The sequence below is a fragment of the Halichoerus grypus genome, chromosome 12, assembly GCF_964656455.1.
Source record: "Halichoerus grypus chromosome 12, mHalGry1.hap1.1, whole genome shotgun sequence".
Classification (NCBI taxonomy): Eukaryota; Metazoa; Chordata; class Mammalia; order Carnivora; family Phocidae; genus Halichoerus; species Halichoerus grypus.
This window is the reverse complement of record NC_135723.1, coordinates 81,618,906-81,638,778: the sequence shown is the minus strand read 5'-3', so window position 1 is coordinate 81,638,778 and position 19,873 is coordinate 81,618,906. Positions and strand designations below refer to the sequence as shown.

Sequence of the window (19,873 nt, the reverse complement as noted above, 5' to 3'; positions counted from 1 at the left end):
CTTCAAATGGTTGCTAAAATGACACTTTCTCAATAAAGCCTGTCCTAACTACCCTATTTAAAACTGAAAATTTCCATCCTTGCCTAATTCTACTTTACATTTCCCCCTCCAAAGTACCTATCACCTATTACATACTGTAAATTTCCCTTTTATTTTATTACCAGTCTTCCCCTCCATTTTCCCCAATAAAATAGAGAAGCTCCACAAAGGCAGAGATTTTTGTTATTTTCACTCATGTATTTCCAAAGCCTTAAGCCATGTGAGGCACATATTTGGCACTCAATAAACATTTGTTGAGCAAATAAATGTAATGAATGATGCACAAAAATATATGGTGTCCCTACATTCTTAAGGAGAAAGAAAGAAAGAAAGAAAGAAAGAAAGAAAGAAAGAAAGAAAGAAAGAAGAAAGAAAGAAAGAGATGAAGGAAGGGAGAGAGAGAAAGAAAGACAGGAGGGAGACAGAAAGAAAGACGGAAAGAAAGAAAGAGGCTAGCTATGTATTCCAAGGGCTTTTTCTTCATAACCCAGCTCAAGAGGTTTCAAAGGAAACATTGCTTAGGGCTATGAAAGCAGAGTTTCCAAGGTAGGTGGGTGGGGACAAGGGATTTGACAGCAGAAGACTGATTATAATGAGATGAACAGTTCTCTCAGATTATCCTGAGAGGAGAAGAGTCTTCTCAAGGAGCTAAGCATAAGGACTGTGTGATTACCAAGGGTGCAGAGGAGGGGGAGCACATCAGAATAGTCTGTATCTGAGACAGATAGCAGTGCCGAAACAAGGGAGATGTCATGAGTACTTTTAAGCAGGTACGGTTAGCAGGAAACTTCTTGGAGGAGAGATGTTACACAGGAATTTTCAGTTTTCTTGTCAAGTACATGCTGCCACTTTGAGAAAATCTACATTGAAAATTTGCATTATTCTTCACAAATCCTCTATGATTCTGTAGGAGTCAATAACTCTTGTTTCACTAATGCAAAACTGTAAAGTCCTAGGCCAGGAAGGGAGTTGGATAGTGCCTTATTTTGTTTATAATCACAGAATCACAAACTATACCTGTATTCAGAGCTTTCCTCTCTCCTTCCCAATCAGTATTTTCCCAATAGTATCCTCTATGAAATGGGCAAGCCAGACATCAATCCTAAGAAAAATGAGAAGGGAGTTAATTAGTGATTTATGAAAAGTGTCAGACAAAAATGATATCTTGGAAATTGACAGGCAAGATGGCGGAGGAGTAGGAGACCTATATTTTGTCTAGTCCTAGGAATTCAGCTAGATAGAGAGCAAACCATTCTGAATACCTACGAACTCAACAGGAGATGGAAGAAAAGTATAGCAGCAACTCTCAACAGAAAAGCGACCACTTTCTGGAAGGTAGGACGTTTGGAGAAGTGAATCCGAGGTGATATTTGGGAGGATAGATGGTGGGGGAGGGGCCTCCGTCCACCGCTTCTGGCAAGTGATAGAGGAGCGGAGCACAAAATCGGAACTTTTAGAAGCCTGCTCCATGGAGGGACGTTGCTCCAGTGGCTAAGCAGGGGGTGGAGACCTCCCGGGACAGTGTGGTCTCAGGACCCTTGGTGTCACAGAAAGACTGGGGGTGCCTGAGTGTGGCAGAGCTCCCACGTATCGGAGCAGGGAAGCCGGCTGCAGAGATGAAGCCGAGGAGCAGGCTCTCAGCTCGGGGTTGCCATAAACCATGATCTGTGGCACAGTCAGGCCACTGCTCTTCCAGCAGGGACCCAAGAAGTGGCAGATCTGGGGAGACACCCGTTCCTCCCCCGGGAGGAGCGGCGTGGGAGTGCACCGCAGGGATCTGCTGGGTTTGGAGACCCCACAAGGGGTCCGGTGCCAGAGATAGAAATGCTCAGTCACAGGCCGGGTGAGTACGGAGTGCGACCGGAGACCGGGGAGACAGGAGTGACTGACTGCTTTTCTCTGGGGGCTCACTGAGGAGTGGGGCCCCGAGTTCTCGGCTCCTCCAGGGCGGAGATTGGGAGGCCGCCATTTTCACTCTCGCCCTCCAAAGCTGTACGGAAAGCTGGTGGGGAACAAAAGCTCCGGAGAGCAAACCCAAGCAGATTACTTAGCCCGGACCGGCAAGGGTGGGGCAATTCTGCCTAAGGCAAACACATTTGGGAACCACGGCAACAGGCCCCTCCCCCAGAAGATCAGCAAGAACAGCCAGCCAAGACCAAGTTTACCCATCAATTAGAACGGCACTAGAGGAATACTGCACATAGAATTCATGGCTTTTTTCCCGTGATTCTTTAGTCTTTCAAAGTTAATTTTTTTTAACTTTCTTTTTCTTTTTTTTTCTCTAATTTTTCTTTTTCCCTTTTTCAACCAACATCTTATCAATCCCTTTATAAAAAAATCTTTTTTATTTTTCATTTTTAGAGTCATATTCTATCCCTTCATAGTAGTTAACCTTATTTTTGGTATCTATCTATCTATCTATCTATCTATCTATATATGTTGTTCTCTCTTTAAAATTTTGGGATACAGTTTCTTCTAACAGACCAAAATATACCCTAAATCTCTAGTGTATGGCTTTGTTCTAGTCTCCTGACTGATAACATTCTCTCCCATTTTTTTTTTTAAATCTTCTTCTTTCTTTTTCAAACAACATTTTATCTTATCAATTCCTTTTGTAAAATCTTTTATAATTTTCATCTTTACAGTCATATTCCATCCCTTCATCATATTTACCCTTATTTTTGTACATATACAAGCCTTTCTTTCTTTAAAATTTTGGGAGGCACTTTATTCTAACACACCAAAATACACCCAAAATCTAGTGTGTGGCACTGATCTATGCACCAGCCTGATCATATTTGATCATATTCTGTTTTTGTTTGTTTGTTTTTTATCTTTTTCTTTTTCTTTTTTCTTTCTTTCCCTTTCTTTTCTCCCGGTTTCAGGTCTCTTCTGATTTGTTTAGTGTATATTTTTCTGGGGTTGTTGTTACCCTGTTAACATTTTGTTCTCTCATTCATCTATTGTCCTCTGGACAAAATGACAAGACGGAAAAAATCACCTCAACAAAAAGAACAAGAGGCAGTACCAACTGCCAGGGACCTAATCAATATGGACATTAGTAAGATGTCAGAACTAGAGTTCAGAATGACGATTTTAAAGATACTAGCTGGGCTTGAAAAACGCATGGAAGATATTAGAGAAACACTTTCTGGAGAAATAAAAGAACTAAAATCTAACCAAGTCAAAATCAAAAAGGCTATTAATGAGGTGCAATCAAAAATGGAAGCTCTAACTGCTAGAATAAATAAGCAGAAGAAAGAATAAGTGATATAGAAGACCAAATGATGGGAAATAAAGAAGCTGAGAAAAAGAGAGATAAACAACTACTGGATCACGAGGGCAGAATTCGAGAGATAAGCGATACCATAAGACAAAACAATATTAGAATAATTGGGATCCCAGAAGAAGAAAGAGAGAGAGGGGCAGAAGGTATATTGGAGCAAATTATAGCAGAGAACTTCCCTAATTTGGGGAAGGAAACAGGCATCAAAATCCAGGAGGCACAGAGAACCCCCCTCAAAATCAATAAAAATAGGTCAACACCCCGACATCTAATAGTAAAACTTACGAGTCTCAGAGACAAAGAGAAAATCCTGAAAGCAGCTCGGGAGAAGAGATCTGTAACCTACAATGGTAGAAACATTAGATTGGCAACAGACCTATCCACAGAGACCTGGCAGGCCAGAAAGGACTGGCATGATATATTCAGAGCACTAAATGAGAAAAATACGCAGCCAAGAATACTATATCCAGCTAAGCTGTCATTGAAAATAAAAGGAGAGATAAAAAACTTCCAGGACAAACAAAAACTAAAGGAATTTGCAAACACGAAACCAGCCTTACAAGAAATATTGAAAGGGGTCCTCTAAGCAAAGGGAGAGCCTAAAAGTAACATAGACCAGAAAGGAACACAGACAATATACAATAACAGTCACCTTACAGGCAATACAATGGCACTAAATTCATATCTTTCAATAGTTACCCTGAATGTAAATGGGCTAAATGCCCCAATCAAAAGACACAAGGTATCAGATTGGATAAAAAAACAAGACCCATCGATATGCTGTCTGCAAGAGACTCATTTTAGACCCAAAGACACCTCCAGATTGAAAGTGAGGGGGTGGAAAACAATTTACCATGCTAATGGACACCAAGAAAGCTGGGGTGGCAATCCTTATATCAGGCAAATTAGATTTTAAACCAAAGACTATAATAAGAGATGAGGAAGGACACTATATCCTACTTAAAGGGTCTATCCAACAAGAAGATCTAACAATTGTAAATATCTATGCCCCTAACATGGGAGCAGCCAATTATATAAGCCAATTAATAACAAAAGCAAAGAAACATATTGACAACAATACAATAATAGTGGGGGACTTTAACACCCCCCTCACTGAAATGGACAGATCATCTAAGCAAAAGATCAACAAGGAAATAAAGACTATAAATGACACACTGGACCAGATGGACTTCACAGATATATTCAGAACATTCCATCCCAAAGCAACAGAATACACATTCTTCTCTAGTGCCCATGGAACATTCTCCAGAATAGATCACATCCTAGGTCACAAATCAGGTCTTAACCAGTACCAAAAGATTGGGATCATTCCCTGCCTATTTTCAGACCACAATGCTTTGAAACTAGAACTCAGTCACAAGAGAAAAGTCGGAAAGAACTCAAATACATGGAGGCTAAGGAGCATCCTACTAAAGAATGAATGGGTCAACCAGGAAATTAAAGAAGAATTAAAAAAATTCATGGAAACAAATGAAAATGAAAACACAACTGTTCAGAATCTTTGGGACGCAGCAAAGGCAGTCCTAAGAGGAAAGTATATAGCAATACAAGCCTTTGTCAAGAAACAAGAAAGGTCTCAAATACACAACCTAACCCTACACCTAAAGGAGCTGGAGAAAAAATAGCAAATAAAGCCTAAACCCAGCAGGAGAAGAGAAATAATAAAGATCAGAGCAGAAATCAATGAAATAGAAACCAAAAGAACAGTAGAACAGATCAATGAAACTAGGAGCTGGTTCTTTGAAAGAATTAACAAGATTGATAAACCCCTGGCTAGACTTATCAAAAAGAAAAGAGAAATGACCCAAATCAACAAAATCATGAATGAAAGAGGAGAGATCACAACCAACACCGAAGAAATACAAACAATTATAAGAACATATTATGAGCAACTCTATGCCAGCAAATTAGGTAACCTGGAAGAAATGGACGCATTCCTAGAGATGTATCAACTACCAAAACTGAACCAGGAAGAAATAGAAAACCTGAACAGACCTATAACCACTAAGGAAATTGAAGCAGTCATCAAAAATCTCCCAACAAATAAAAGCCCAGGGCCAGATGGCTTCCCAGGTGAATTCTACCAAACATTTAAAGAAGAATTAATACCTATTCTTCTGAAACTGTTCCAAAAAATAGAAATGGAAGGAAAACTTCCAAACTCATTTTATGAGGCCAGCATTACCTTGATCCCAAAACCAGACAAAGACCCCATCAAAAAGGAGAATTACAGACCAATATCCTTGATGAACATGGTTGCAAAAATTCTCACCAAAATACTAGCCAGTAGGATCCAACAGTACATTATCCCTAGGCTGCAAGGTTGGTTCAACAACTGCAAATCAATCAATGTGATACAATACATTGATAAAAGAAAGAACAAGAACCATATGATCCTCTCAATAGATGCAGAAAAAGCATTGACAAAGTACAGCATCCTTTCTTGATCAAAACTCTTCAGAGTATAGGGATAGAGGGTACATATCTCAATATCATAAAAGCCATCTATGAAAAACCCACAGCGAATATCATTCTCAATGGGAAAAAACTGAGAGCTTTCCCCCTAAGGTCAGGAACGCGGCAGGGATGTCCACTATCACCACTGCTATTCAACATAGTATTAGAAATCCTAGCCACAGCAATCAGACAACAAAAAGAAATAAAAGGCATCTGAATCGGCAAAGAAGTCAAACTCTCACTCTTTGCAGATGATATGATACTTTATGTGGAAAACCCAAAAGACTCCACCCCAAAACTGCAGAACTCATACAGGAATTCAGTAAAGTGGCAGGATATAGAATCAATGCACAGAAATCAGTGGCATTCCTATATACCAACAACAAGACAGAAGAAAGAGAAATTAAGGAGTCGATCCCATTTACAATTGCACCCAAAACCATAAGATACCTAGGAATAAATCTAACCAAAGAGGCAAAGGATCTGTACTCAGAAAACTATAAAATACTCATGAAAGAAATTGAGGAAGACACAAAGAAATGGAAAAACGTTCCATGCTCATGGATTAGAAGAAAAAATGTTGTGAAGATGTCAATGCTACCTAGAGCAACCTACACATTCAATGCAATCCCTATCAAAATACCATCCACTTTTTTCAAAGAAATGGAACAAATAATCCTAAAATTTGTATGGAACCAGAAAAGACCCGAATAGCCAGAAGAATGTTGAAAAAGAAAAACAAAGCTGGTGGCATCACAATTCTGGACTTCAAGCTCTATTACAAAGCTGTCATCATCAAGACAGTATGGTACTGGCACAAAAACAGGCACATAGATCAATGGAACAGAATAGAGAGCCCAGAGATGGATCCTCAACTCTATGGTCAACTAATCTTCGACTAAGTGGGAAAGAATGTCCAATGGAAAAAAGACAGTCTCTTCAACAAATGGTGTTGGGAAAATTGGACAGCCACATTCAGAAGAATGAAACTGGACTATTTCCTTACACCACACACAAAATAGACTCAAAATGGTTGAAAGACCTAAATGTGAGACAGGAGTCCATCAAAATCCTAAAGGAGAATACAGGCAGCAACCTCTTTGACCTCAGCCGCAGCAACTTCTTCCTAGAAACATTGCCAAAGGCAAGGGAAGCAAGGGCAAAATGAACTACTGGGACTTCATCAAGATAAAAAGCTTTTGCACAGCAAAAGAAACAGTCAACAAAACCAAAAGACAACGGACAGAATGGGAGAAGATATTTGCAAATGACATATCAGATAAAGGGCTAGTATCCAAAATCTATAAAGAACTTATCAAACTCAACACCCAAAGAACAAATGATCCAATCAAGAAATGGGCAGAAGACATGAACAGACATTTTTCCAGAGAAGACATCCAAATGGCCAACAGACACATGAAAAAGTGCTCAACATCGCTCGGCATCAGGGAAATCCAAATGAAAACCTCAATGAGATACCACCTCACACCAGTCTGAATGGCTAAAATTAACAAGTCAGGAAATGACAGATGTTAGCGGGGATGTGGAGAAAGGGGAAGTTCCTCAAAAAGATGAAAATAGAGCTACCATATGATCCAGCAATTGTCCTACTGGGTATTCACCCCAAAGATACAAATGTAGGGATCCAAAGGGGTACGTGCACCCTGATGTTTATAGCAGCAATAGCCAAACTGTGGAAAGAGCCAAGATGTCCATCGACAGATGAATGGATAAAGAACATGTGGTGTGTATATATATATATATGTATATATATACAATGGAATATTATGCAGCCATCAAAAGGAACAAGAGCTTGCCATTTGCAACGACGTGGATGGAACTGGAGGGTATTATGCTGAGCGAAATAAGTCCATCAGGGAAAGACATGTATCATATGACCTCACTGATATGAGGAATTCTTAATCTCAGGAAACAAACTGAAGTTTGCTGGAGTGGTGGGGTGTGGGAGGGATGGGGTGGCTGGGTGATAGACATTGGGGAGGGTATGTGCTATGGTGAGCGCTGTGAATTGTGTAGGACTGTTGAATTACAGACCTGTACCTCTGAAACAAATAATACATTATATGTTAAAAAAAAAAAAGAAGAAGAAGAAGATAGCAGGAAGGGAAAAATGAAGGGGGTGAAATCGGATGGGGAGACGAACCATGAGAGACTATGGACTCTGAGAAACAAACTGAGGGTTCTAGAGGGGAGGAGGGTGGGGGGATGCATTAGCCTCGTGATGGGTATTAAAGAGGCAACGTACTGCATGGAGCACTGGGTGTTATACGCAAACAATGAATCATGGAACACTACATCAAAAACTAATGATGTAATATATGGTGATTAACATAATAAAAAAATAATAAAAAAAAGAGAAATTGACAGAATGTACAAGTCCACAAAATATTGATACATTTTGCTACCTACAAAATGGATTGCTATGCAGTCATTAAAAATGATGTTTCTGAAGAATTGTAGTTTATAGGAATATGCACAAAAATATGCATGCTATCAAATTAAGTGGAACACCAAGATGCAAAACAGTGTAGACAGTCTCTATCCAATATGTTTCTAATGTGTATTTGCATATATATTTATACTTTTGCACAGATACATAGAAAGTGATCAATAAATATTTTTGAACATGTAAAAAAATGGTAACTTATATTGGGTGGATCTATTTTATCGAAAATTTAAAATCTATTTTATTTAAAATTTAATTCTATTATCCACTTACCTGGAATCCCTGGTTTTTCTTGAGAGTATTTTTAACCATCATTAAATAAGTAAGTCTCTGTTGCCACCACCTTAGGAGCACAATATATAGAACTGCCCGTGGGAGAAGCAGCTCAATTACAAATCAGCTACCAACTGTAGAGGATCAGCCATCAAGGCTTTCACTCTGGAGTTTATAGTTGAAACCACTGTTAGTTTTCTGTTCATGATGTCATGATTTATGTGGATGTCACTCTAGGTCAGAAGGCACACCTCGGTAGCATATTTTTCTTCTTCTTTTATTTTTTTAGTACAGTGACACACAGTGTTACATTAATTTCAGGTGTACAACATAGTGATTCGACAACTCTATACGTTATACTGTGCTCACCATGAGTGTAGCTACCATCTGTCACCACACAACGCTATTACAATACCATCAACTACATTCCCTACGCCGTACCTTTCATCCCCGTGACTTATTCTTTCCATAACTGAAAGCCTGTACCTCATACTCCCCTTCATCCATTCTGCCCATGCTCCCACCCTCTTCTCTTCTGACAACCACCAGTTTTTTGTTTTCTGTATTTATGAGTCTGCTTTACTGCTTATTTCTCTGAGGTGTCCACTACAATAATGTGAAATAGAATCATGAGCACCCTACCCGTCCTATTCTAGAAACATATCATGCAAATTTGGTAATTATCCATACAGATGTTTCAAGTTGATTCAACAACTGAAAAAAAAGACAAACACCCCAGACATTTAATTTTTAATTTTGTTTTCACATTTGGGATATATTTCATTATACCTGAAACCCAAAAAAAGTACAAAGAATGTTTCAGAATACCATTCCAGTTGGCAATGTTTAGAAAAAGAGTTCCAAATGACATGCTGACATAATGTTTACAAATACACACATACACATATGCCTTATTGTATGTTCTCAGTGAAGGTCTGTGTGTCTGTGTGTGTGTCCATTCATAAAATACATCAATAATTTTACTCATTATTTATTTATTCCACTAATTTGTACAAAGTGTTCAGTCCTGGCAGATGGATGTGAGGACAACAAGAACCATCTGTCCATGCAGGAATCCAGATTACAGAGAAGATGGTCGGGAGATTCCCAAAGACATGGAGGATCGAAGAAGCTGAGGATTTTCACTAAGCAGAGGAGGACAAATGCCAGTTGACTCTAATGCTTTACCAGGCCTCCAGAGGAGGGAGCAGTTTTATAAACTATTTTCATTACTAAGTTCCCTAAGGAGGATTCTAGCATCCAACCCTCTTCCCACCAGTCTGGCATTGTCCTGTGTCCAGCCACCCCTGGTGAGGGCTGTCTTTTTCCAACACCAGCAGAGAGTGAGCTGCAGATTCTTTATCCTTCTATCTCTCCCGCCTCCATATTTCTGCTCTTAATGTTTTCTTCTGGGGCAAAAAGGGGAAGAAGGGGAAGAAATAATAATGACACATTTAAAAAAGCCACAAAATTTCTACTTTGGATCTTTGTTCTATCTTAATTGACCCTTTGAGTAAAACTCTCTGCCATGGACTAGACATAAAGAACCATATTTATGACTTTAAAATTCATATCCAAGAAAATATGGCACTTAAATATTCTCAGCCTATGGTAATTTTCACTTCCATACATAACTTAAAAGGCATCATCTTTCAAACATAATTTAGAAGGCAGTGGGAGATGGTGAAAAGGTAGGACTTTTGCAGTATGAAAGACCTGGGTTTAAATCCCCACTGTTCTACCTCCTCTCTGGGATACTCTGGCAGATTCCTGAGCTGCTATTGTTATCAGTTTCTTTATCTGTGTTAAGGAACTAATGAATCTTGAATATAGAAGAAAGAGGGATAGAGTTTAAATACAGAATGACTTCTCAATGATTATTTGTTCCTTCCTGTTGAACAGATATGAATATGATCTTTAATTTTCACATTCTTTAAACTGAGGAATGAAAGATAATAACATCTATTGAAAACTTACTATGTTTCAGGCACTGGGTTAAGTGCTTTCATAATCCATTAATTACACTAATTACATTACATTAATCCATTTAATTCTTACAATAACTTTATAAATTAGGAACTATTGTTATCTTTTTTTTTAATAGTCAAGGAAAATGAGGCCTGTAGAGTTGCAGTAATGCGCCTGAAGTTGAAAAGCAGACAATTGGAGTCGAACTGCCCCATCTCATCTGTGTTGTCACCCACTAGACTATAGATCTCTTCACTAAAGCATCGTATCCAAACATTTCTTTCAAGTCAGTGTTATATGAAATTTTAGGGAAAGATTTCCATCTAAAATAGTGAAGCACTTCATTAAAATATTCCTATCCTGTATATTGTTTAAATGAACTATTATTGATGAGTTACAGCAAAAGGTTAATTCAAGTGATAAATGAAAAATCCTGAGTTCAGATGACAACACTAAAACTGAGCTGATCACCAGATTATCAAATGTCACTAAACTCTTTACCTGTGATCTACTCTTTTCTAATCCCCTGCATCTCTGGATTGGATATGCTTAATTATTGAAGTTAATCTCAATATTTCCAGTGTATTTTGGTATAAATAAGTGAGAGATTTTTATTTAGAAAGATGCTATGCACATATCTATCTCATTAAGACTAAAACATAATTATATCTTCTTCTAGGTTTAAGGCCACACTTCTCAAAGTAAGAAATTTTAGTATATTAAAGAAAATCCAGGAAGATGAGGATTCTAATACATCAGGTCTTTGGCAATGGAGGATAGATAATTATTTACTCTGAGTAGTAACCATCTACCTTCCTATAGTTGGAGACATGTGCTATGTGTGTGCTTGGGTGCATGTGTACATGTATGATTGTTGGAGAGGAAGTGTGTTGGTCGTGAAGGCCAAGTCAGATCTGGTGATTCTCACAAGGCTTCTCCAGCCACTGGGCTGAACAAATTTCTGATAATTCTGATGGTTGATTGTATTTCTGTCCAGTAAGCTGCTGGAGGTGAGGGATATGACTCTCTCTGAATCTCTTATCATCTTATACTCTGAGGCTTTCCTTTATGTCTGGCACTTTGGCCCTTCAATCATCACCTCTGCATTCACATTCCAAGCTCTTACTGAAGGGTTCCAAAATGTCACGAAGAAAAGATGTATGAATGTATGGAGGAAATGGAGAACCCTCAGTTCTATTTATGTTCACCTTAATCTTGCCAGTTAGAAGAGAGTCATATATCACTTTCTGGCTGGCAAACTACAAGAAAAAGGGCAATTTGCCACAGGAACACTATATAATTTTTCTCCAAAAGAATAACTGATTTAATCTCTTGAGAAGCATCCTTGTCGTGTGCGTGTGTGTGTGTGTGTGTGTGTGTATCAGTGGTAAATCTTTATTTGAATAGGTCAGTGTTGGTTAATTATCTGATTTACCAAAGGATTCCTAACATATATCCTAATGACAAACAAATATTATTTTTGAGACAGAGATTGGTTTAGTTTTACTATATATAACACATGTATTTCAGGATAAATAATACTTTGTAGTTTTATTGTCCTGTAGATTCTCAGTAACAATTGTTTGTGATGTATATACAATACCTTCGTTTGAGAGGAGGCTGGACTAAATTATCTCTATATGTCTTTCCAGGATTCATGGTATCTTCGTGTACTTGAGCAACCAAAAGAAGAAAAGGCAGAGACTGGTTGGGTTTTTCCATTGTCTGCCATGGCAGTCTGGCATCTCTCTTTCCCTTGGGGTGGCCATCACTCTCTCTGAGCTTCTAGGGGCCATTCTCACAGCATGTTTGCAATTATCTTCTAGGGTCTATGTCAGGGTGTTAAATCTAGATCTTACCGAACTGGTTGCATCTTGATAAACTCTCCTTATCTAACTTTACTTTCTTCCTGGGCCTCTTGCTCCAGTCCCTTCAGACTCCAATCCCATATATATTCTTATGATTCCTGTCCATTCCTCCCTTGGCTGATTCAGCTTGTCTCTAACCATCTTATATTGCTTTTCAACCACCTGATACCTTTTACTGACCAGTGCAGCTCCTTTCATCAGAATACCATCCAAGGTTAGCATTAATGATAATTTTAAGAATTACACCACTATCTTTTTCCAGAGTATATCAATATTCCATCTACTGCCAGTGATGGGGTCCTCATTGCTAGACAGGTGTTGTGTGATCCAGCTCCAAAATTTTATCCTAGATTCTGCTTTCCTTAACCACTTTCAGTATCAACCACAGCAACTGGGTTTCCAGGAAAACAGACTCCAAGTCACACATTAGCATGCAAGAAGTTAACTGATGAGTCTCTTGGAAATGACCTGTGTAGAAACAAAAGAGAGTAGAAATGGACGGAGCAGATATTGGGCTGCAATACAGTCACATCAAGGCCTCAGCTGACCTATGGGAAACTTAAAGTTGGACTGGCTCATTAGGGTTGCCTCATGACAGGGCAAGGAGGCTAGACCTGTACTTCCACATCAACCAGTCATGCCTCCAGGAACAGTGTGTTTCTTTGGGGAAAGTGACTTCCCTCAGCAGAGGGCAATTAGCTGAGAGGATGGACAGCTGAGATCTATTATCCAGCAGCTGGGAGATAAGTCTTTCAGTCTTGAAGGAAGATCTGGATGGCAGTACACAGCATCCACTAGTACATCTGGTCCATATTGCTTATGTGGGGAAATCACAATCAACTTCTCTCAGGTGGATTATTACTTCTATAGAGACTCCCCTCTTTGTAACCCCATATCACAAACTATGCATTATTTTCATATACTGCCATATATTCTTCACACTGAAGACAAGCAAAAAATTTTTACCCTCTTTTAGTCATCCCACGAATCCATGAATAACTTCAGAGAAGACTCACATCTGTATGAGCATATGAACTGAGAACTGATAGTATATTTGGGGCATGGAACAGTATGTCGGTCATGCAATTTTTCTCTATGGAATGTATAGACATGTTTTGGCTGCTTGAGACTGGACTCAGGTAGAATTGAAAGAGTCTTTTGTCCTCCCCACTTAACAGGCAGAAATCTGGAGTCAGATCTTTTGTGTGCATTTCTTCTATGCTCTCCTATACTAGGTCATGTTATTTAGCAAATAATGTGCTGATCAAAATTTGTGGTATTTTTTTCTTACTCAATTTAGGCTTCTTTCTTTTCCTATTTTGATTTTAATTTATATACATTAAATTTTGATAGTCATCTGTTTTGTGGATGCCAGAAGTGGGAAAAGATCCCAGTGATATTCCCATGATGTGGAGATATTACTGAAAGCTCAAAGAACAAAAGCTTATAAAGAGAAGACAGAGATAAACACTAGAGTTTAGTCACAAAGTCTCTCCTATTGTATTCAACACACACACACACACACAATCACCCACATCCATATATGCTTATCAATCAAAGATTAGCCTCTTAGTTAGACTCTTGATATATCTGAATATAATTACCAATAGCAGCTTTTTATTTGTGGATTTACTTATTTAAAAATGTTAATTTATAATTATTATTTTTAGATTTTATCATTTTTTAGAGTTAATAATTATTTATCTGTACTTACTACTTATTAATTCACTAAGGTCTAGAACACAATAGTAAAAATGTTATAATGTGTATTTTTGGCTAAGGTAATGAATAAGGTCATTGGTCCCCATGCCTCCAATAAAATACTAAGAAAAGACGGTTTTGGCTATCATTTGGGATTGTTTCCCAAACTTTTTATTTTGAGATATTAGACCTATAGAAAGTTGTGAGATTACTAAGAATTCCCATGGACGCTTGGATTTCCCAAATGTTAATATTTTACAATTTTTACTGTATCCATCTCTTTCTTGTTTTCTCTTTCTCTTATTATCTATTTATGTATATCTAACTTTTTTCTGAACTGTTTGAGAGTAAGTTGAAGACATGATCTCCCCTAACCCCTAAATACTTCTATGTCTTCCTATAAACTGATATATTATTTCACATAATGCTGGGAATGGCCAGCAATCCCTGCACCGACGGATGAAAGATGACTCCAAATTTTGCTGTTGAAGAGAGAAGACAAGGGGGTCAACGCTCAGAGACGAAGACCCTTTGTTCCTCTTTGATCCCACTTTTATTGGTCCTTCAGGATAATCACAAATCCTTATCACCGTTTCTCAAGCACATGCTGTGTGACAAGGGGTCTTACTGAAACTAGGAGGATCTGTTTACGGGAAAGATATGATATGCTAATCTGCATGTTCTAAGAGTTCTGCTAAACACAAAGGGACAATGCATACATCTCTTAGATCCCCGGGTAGCTGTTTGGGCTAAGAAAGCTTCGGGGAAGGCAACTCCCCATGGCATTCCTACGGCAGAGTGGTCACGCAGGCCTTGGCATTCCAAAGGCCTATACCCTTCTCTGAAACCTTCCCTCGCCCCCAGCAGCCTCCATGTTGCATTTTAGCAAGTCAGGTATTATGGCTGATTTCATGCTCCACATTAACCCCAACAATATAACTGCAGTGTAATTATCAAAATTGGGAAATTAACATTGATACAATACTATTATCTAATCTATATACTTGTACAGATTTCACCAATTATCTCAATAATGTTCTGTCACTTCTGGGCACCTGGGTGTCTCAGTTGGTTAAGCCACTGCCTTTTGCTCAGGTCATGATCTCAGGGTCCTGGAATCGAGCCCCGCATTGGGCTCCTTGTTCGGTGGGGAGCCTGCTTCTCCCTCTACCTGCTATTCTGCCTGTTTGTGTTCTCTCTCTTTCAAATAAATAAATAAATAATCTTTAAAAAAGATAATAATAATGTTCTGTCACTTCATAATTATAGTTAAGTATACTTACGACTGCCATTTCTTTCCTTAGAGGATTTACATTTAGTTATGGTTCTTAATAATACATAAAACCTCTGAAAAGGTATGCTGAATTTTGTATTTGTGTGCCTATATTCTTTTCTCTGGGAAAGAGCCTATACATTTCATCAGCTTCTCAAAGAGACCACTAACCCCAAAACAGCTGATGGACTATTGAACTGGGAGGTAAGCAGTGGCAGTATGGGGCCCAGAGGCAGAAATACATGGCTTGTATTTGCTCAAACATGTTGGGGATCTAGGTAAAGGGATGCATATGGTTCTTCAAGTTTGTACCTGGTTTTGTTCCACTCAATAGGGCCTGAGAACAGAGAGCATTTGGGATATAAAATCTCAAGGTAGGAGTAAACGATGTGTTTTCAAGGCTCTAGAGAACAGATGCCAAGATGGAATTACACACTTAGGACATTTCTTAGTAGAAATGCCAGTAAAAGAAAAAAGAGAGGGAGACAGAGAACATGGAGAGAGCTTACAGGCAGTGATGAGGTCTGACACCTGTGAAGGAGGGGAAGAACGAAGGATTGTGTACAAAGAGTGTCAGACTGCAGCAAAGTTCTAAGAAAATGCAGCGACTGAAAGTCCACGAGCCAAAACTCTCCACAAGAAAAGTTCCAGGTCAGGCAATGATGGACCTCTTTGGTACCCTGCTATGTTTTGCATTGACCGCAAGCAGTCAATGGGAAGTATGGCCTTGGATCCAATAGAGTGATGGATCCAGAGGACAGCAGCTGGGTCAGGTCTGTTGGTCAACTCTGCTCCAGTAGCAGATAAGTGGTACGTTTCACACAGGTAAGTTCATCTGGTTCCCCTGCATCACTCCCTTAGGTACCCCAAGCATGTTAGTTGTCAACATGATGGGGGTACAGTCAAGCAAATAGGGGATATGAGCTCTCCCTGAGCAGACTTGACAAACTACAAGTGCCTCATAAATTAGAGTTGAATAAATGTCACTATCGACGTCTATGTTCCATACGGGTTTCTAAATGGTACAGAAAATACCTAAATCTCAATACTAACACTCCTATTTATGTTAAAACATTTAAATGACAGGCAACTGCAATTATATAAATTGGAATATAAAATATCAGAGAGACATTACAGAGTTGACCTCAAATGCGGTATTTATGTATATATATATTTAAAACTCTTTAGGAGGGGAAAGATGGTGGACGAGTAGGGGACCCTATTTCAACTGGTCCCCAGAATTGAGCTGGATATCTACCAGACCACTCTGAGCACCCACAAAACCAGCCTGAGATGTAAGAAGATCTGGATCTCTACAAACAGAATATCGCAGGCGGTTGGTTTTGAGGTACGAAGTGGGGAGCCATGATTCTGCAGGCAGATTTCGGAGGATAAACGGCAGCGGGAGGGTGCCCGACCGTGGGGATCCTACACCACCAGTGAGTGACAGCCTCGCGCGCTGTGGACGGGGCACAGACTCGCAGATTGGTAGCGGCGGGGAAAGGACTTTAGGGCAGCCCCTGCGGCGGAAACCCGGAGTGGCGGGGTCATGCCTGCGAACTGGGGCTGCTGGCGGTTTTAGAAGCACAAAGGGCAGAGATGAGCCCCGACCTGGAGGCAGGACTGGGAGCACTGCAGAGGGGCGCACAACCCAGGACGCTGCAGTTTATAGCAGCACAGGACAGAAACGGAGACAGTGTGGCCTGGAGAGCTTACTGAAGAATAGACTGCGATCTCTCTGCTCTGAGGCAGAGGGTTGGAAACGGTGTCTTCTGCTCTGACCATGGAAGAGACGTGGAAAGCCGCCAGGGAAAGCCACCAGAGAACAAAAGCCCCCAAAACTGATTCCCACTGAGCCCATCCCCCGCCACAGGGGCGCAGGGCAACTCCTGCTGAACAGGGTTGCCTGAGTAACAGCACGGCAGGCCCCTCCCGCAGAAGGCAGTCTGGGAAAACAAGAGGCCAACAACCCTAAGGTCCCAAGAAAACAGGTGCATCTTGCTGGGGTTCTGGTCAATAATTTGGACTCTATACATTCCCTCAAACACCCATCAACAGAATGACTAGGAGGAGAAGCCCCCAAAATAGAAAAGACTCAGAGATTATGACTTATGCTGCAGATTTACAAATGGATGCAGATATAACCAAGATGTCGGAGATGGAATTCAGGCTAGCAATTGTGAAGACAATGGCTAGAATGGAGAAATCAATTAATGGCAACATAGAGTCTCTAAGGGCAGAAATAAAAGGTGAATTGGCAGAACTTAAAAATGCTATCAATGTGGGGCGCCTGGGTGGCTCAGTCATTAAGCGTCTGCCTTCGGCTCAGGTCATGATCCCAGCATCCTGGGATCGAGTCCCACATCGGGCTCCCTGCTCAGCGGGAAGCCTGCTTCTCCCTCGCCCATTCCCCCCTGCTTGTGTTCCTGCTCTCTCTGTCTCTGTCAAATAAATAAATAAAATCTTTAAAAAAAAAAATGCTATTAATGAGATCCAATCCAATCTAGATAATCTAGGCTAGGGTAACTGAGGCAGAAGAGAGAATAAGCGACCTGGAAGACAATATAATAGATAAAAAGGGAAAAGAGGAGGCCAGGTAAAAACAACTCAGAATCCATGAAAATAGAATCAGAGAAATAAGTGACACCATGAAGCATTCCAATGTCAGAATAATTGGAATCCCGGAGGGAGTGGAGAGAGAGAGAGGACTAGAAGATGTATTTGAGCAAATTGTAGCTGAGAACTTCACTAATCTGCGGAATGAAACAAACATTCGAGTCCTAGAAGCAGAGAGGACCCCTCCCAAGATCAAGGAAAACAGGCCAACACCCCGGCATGTAATAGTAAAACTTGCAAATCTTAGAACCAAGGAAACCATCTTAAGGGCAGTTAGGGGGAAGAGATTCCTTATGTACAGAGGGAGGAACATCAGAATGTCAGACCTATCCACAGAGACCTGGCAAGCCAGAAAGGCCTGGCAAGACATATTCAGGGTACTAAATGAGAAGAACATGCAGCAAAGAATACTTTATCTGGCAAGGCTTCCATTTAGAATGGATGGAGAGATGCAGAGCTTCCATGACTGGCAGAAACTGAAAGAATATATGACCACTAAGCCGGCCCTGCAAGAAATATTAAGGGGGGTTCTATAAAAGGAGAAAGACCCCAAGAGTGATCTACAACAGAAATTTACAGGGACAATCTATAAAAACAACATCTTCACAGGCAACATTATGACAATTAATTCATATCTTTCAGTAATCACTCTCAACGTGAATGGCCTAAATGCTCCCATAAAACGTCACAGGGTTGCAGATTGGATAAAAAGACAGGACCCATCCATATGCTGTCTACAAGAGACTCATTTTGAACCTAAAGATACATCCAGACTGAAAGTGAAGGGATGGAGATCCATCTTCCATGCCAGCAGAACTCAAAAGAAAGCTGGGGTAGCAATTCTTATATCAGACAAATTAGATTTTAAACTAAAGTCTATAATAAGAGACACAGAAGGACACTATATCATTCTTAAAGGGTCTATCCAACAAGAAGATCTAACAATTGTAAATATCTATGCCCCCAACATGGGAGCAGCCATCTATATAAGCCAACTGTTAACCAAAATAAAGAGTCATATTGATAACAATATGTTAATTGCAGGAGACCTCAATACTCCACTCTCAGCAATGGACAGATCATCTAAGCAGAAAATCAACAAGGAAACAAGAGCTTTGAATGATACATTGGACCAGATGGACCTCATAGATATTTACAGAACATTCCACCCTAAAACAACAGAATACTCATTCTTCTCAAGTGCACATGGAACTTTCTCCAGAATAGACCACATACTGGGTCACAAATCAGGTCTCAACTGATACCAAAAGATTGAGATTATTCCCTGCATATTCTCAGACCACAATGCTCTAAAACTGGAACTCAATCACAAGAAAAAATTTGGCATAAATTCAAACACTTGGAAGCTAAAGACCACTCTGTTCAAGAATGTTTGCGTCAACCAGGAAATCAAAGAAGAACTTAAACAATTCATGGAAATCAATGAGAATGAAAACACATCGGTCCAAAACCTATGGGATACTGCAAAGGCGGTCCTAAGGGGGAAATACATAGCCATCCAAGCCTCACTCAAAAAAATAGAAAAATCCCGAATTCACCAACTAACTCTACACCTTAAAGAACTAGAGAAAAAGCAACAAACGACGCCTAAGCCATGCATTAGAAGAGAAATAATTAAAATTAGAGCAGAAATCAACGAATTAGAAACCAGAAACACAGTAGATCAGATCAACGAAACTAGAAGTTGGTTCTTTGAAAGAATTAATAAGATCGATAAACCACTGGCCAGACTTATCCAAAAGAAAAGAGAAAGGAGAGGGGGAGGAGCAAGATGGCGGAGGAGTAGGAGACCTGGATTTCGTCTCCTCTCAGGAATTCAGCTGGATAGGGATGAAACTATTCTGAACACCTACAAACTCAACAGGAGATCGAAGAAAAGAATA

General features: G+C 39.7%; 1 long non-coding RNA gene across 1 annotated transcript in view; it reads right to left on the bottom strand.

Moving 5' to 3' along the window:
• Positions 1-1,060: 1,060 nt before the first annotated feature.
• LOC118555490 (uncharacterized) overlaps positions 1,061-19,873 on the bottom strand; it is a 502,574-nt gene continuing 483,761 nt past the window's right edge. Inside the window, exon 4 of the long non-coding RNA XR_004927005.2 lies at positions 1,061-1,141. This is a non-coding gene — a long non-coding RNA (uncharacterized LOC118555490). The remainder of the gene's footprint in view (positions 1,142-19,873) is intronic.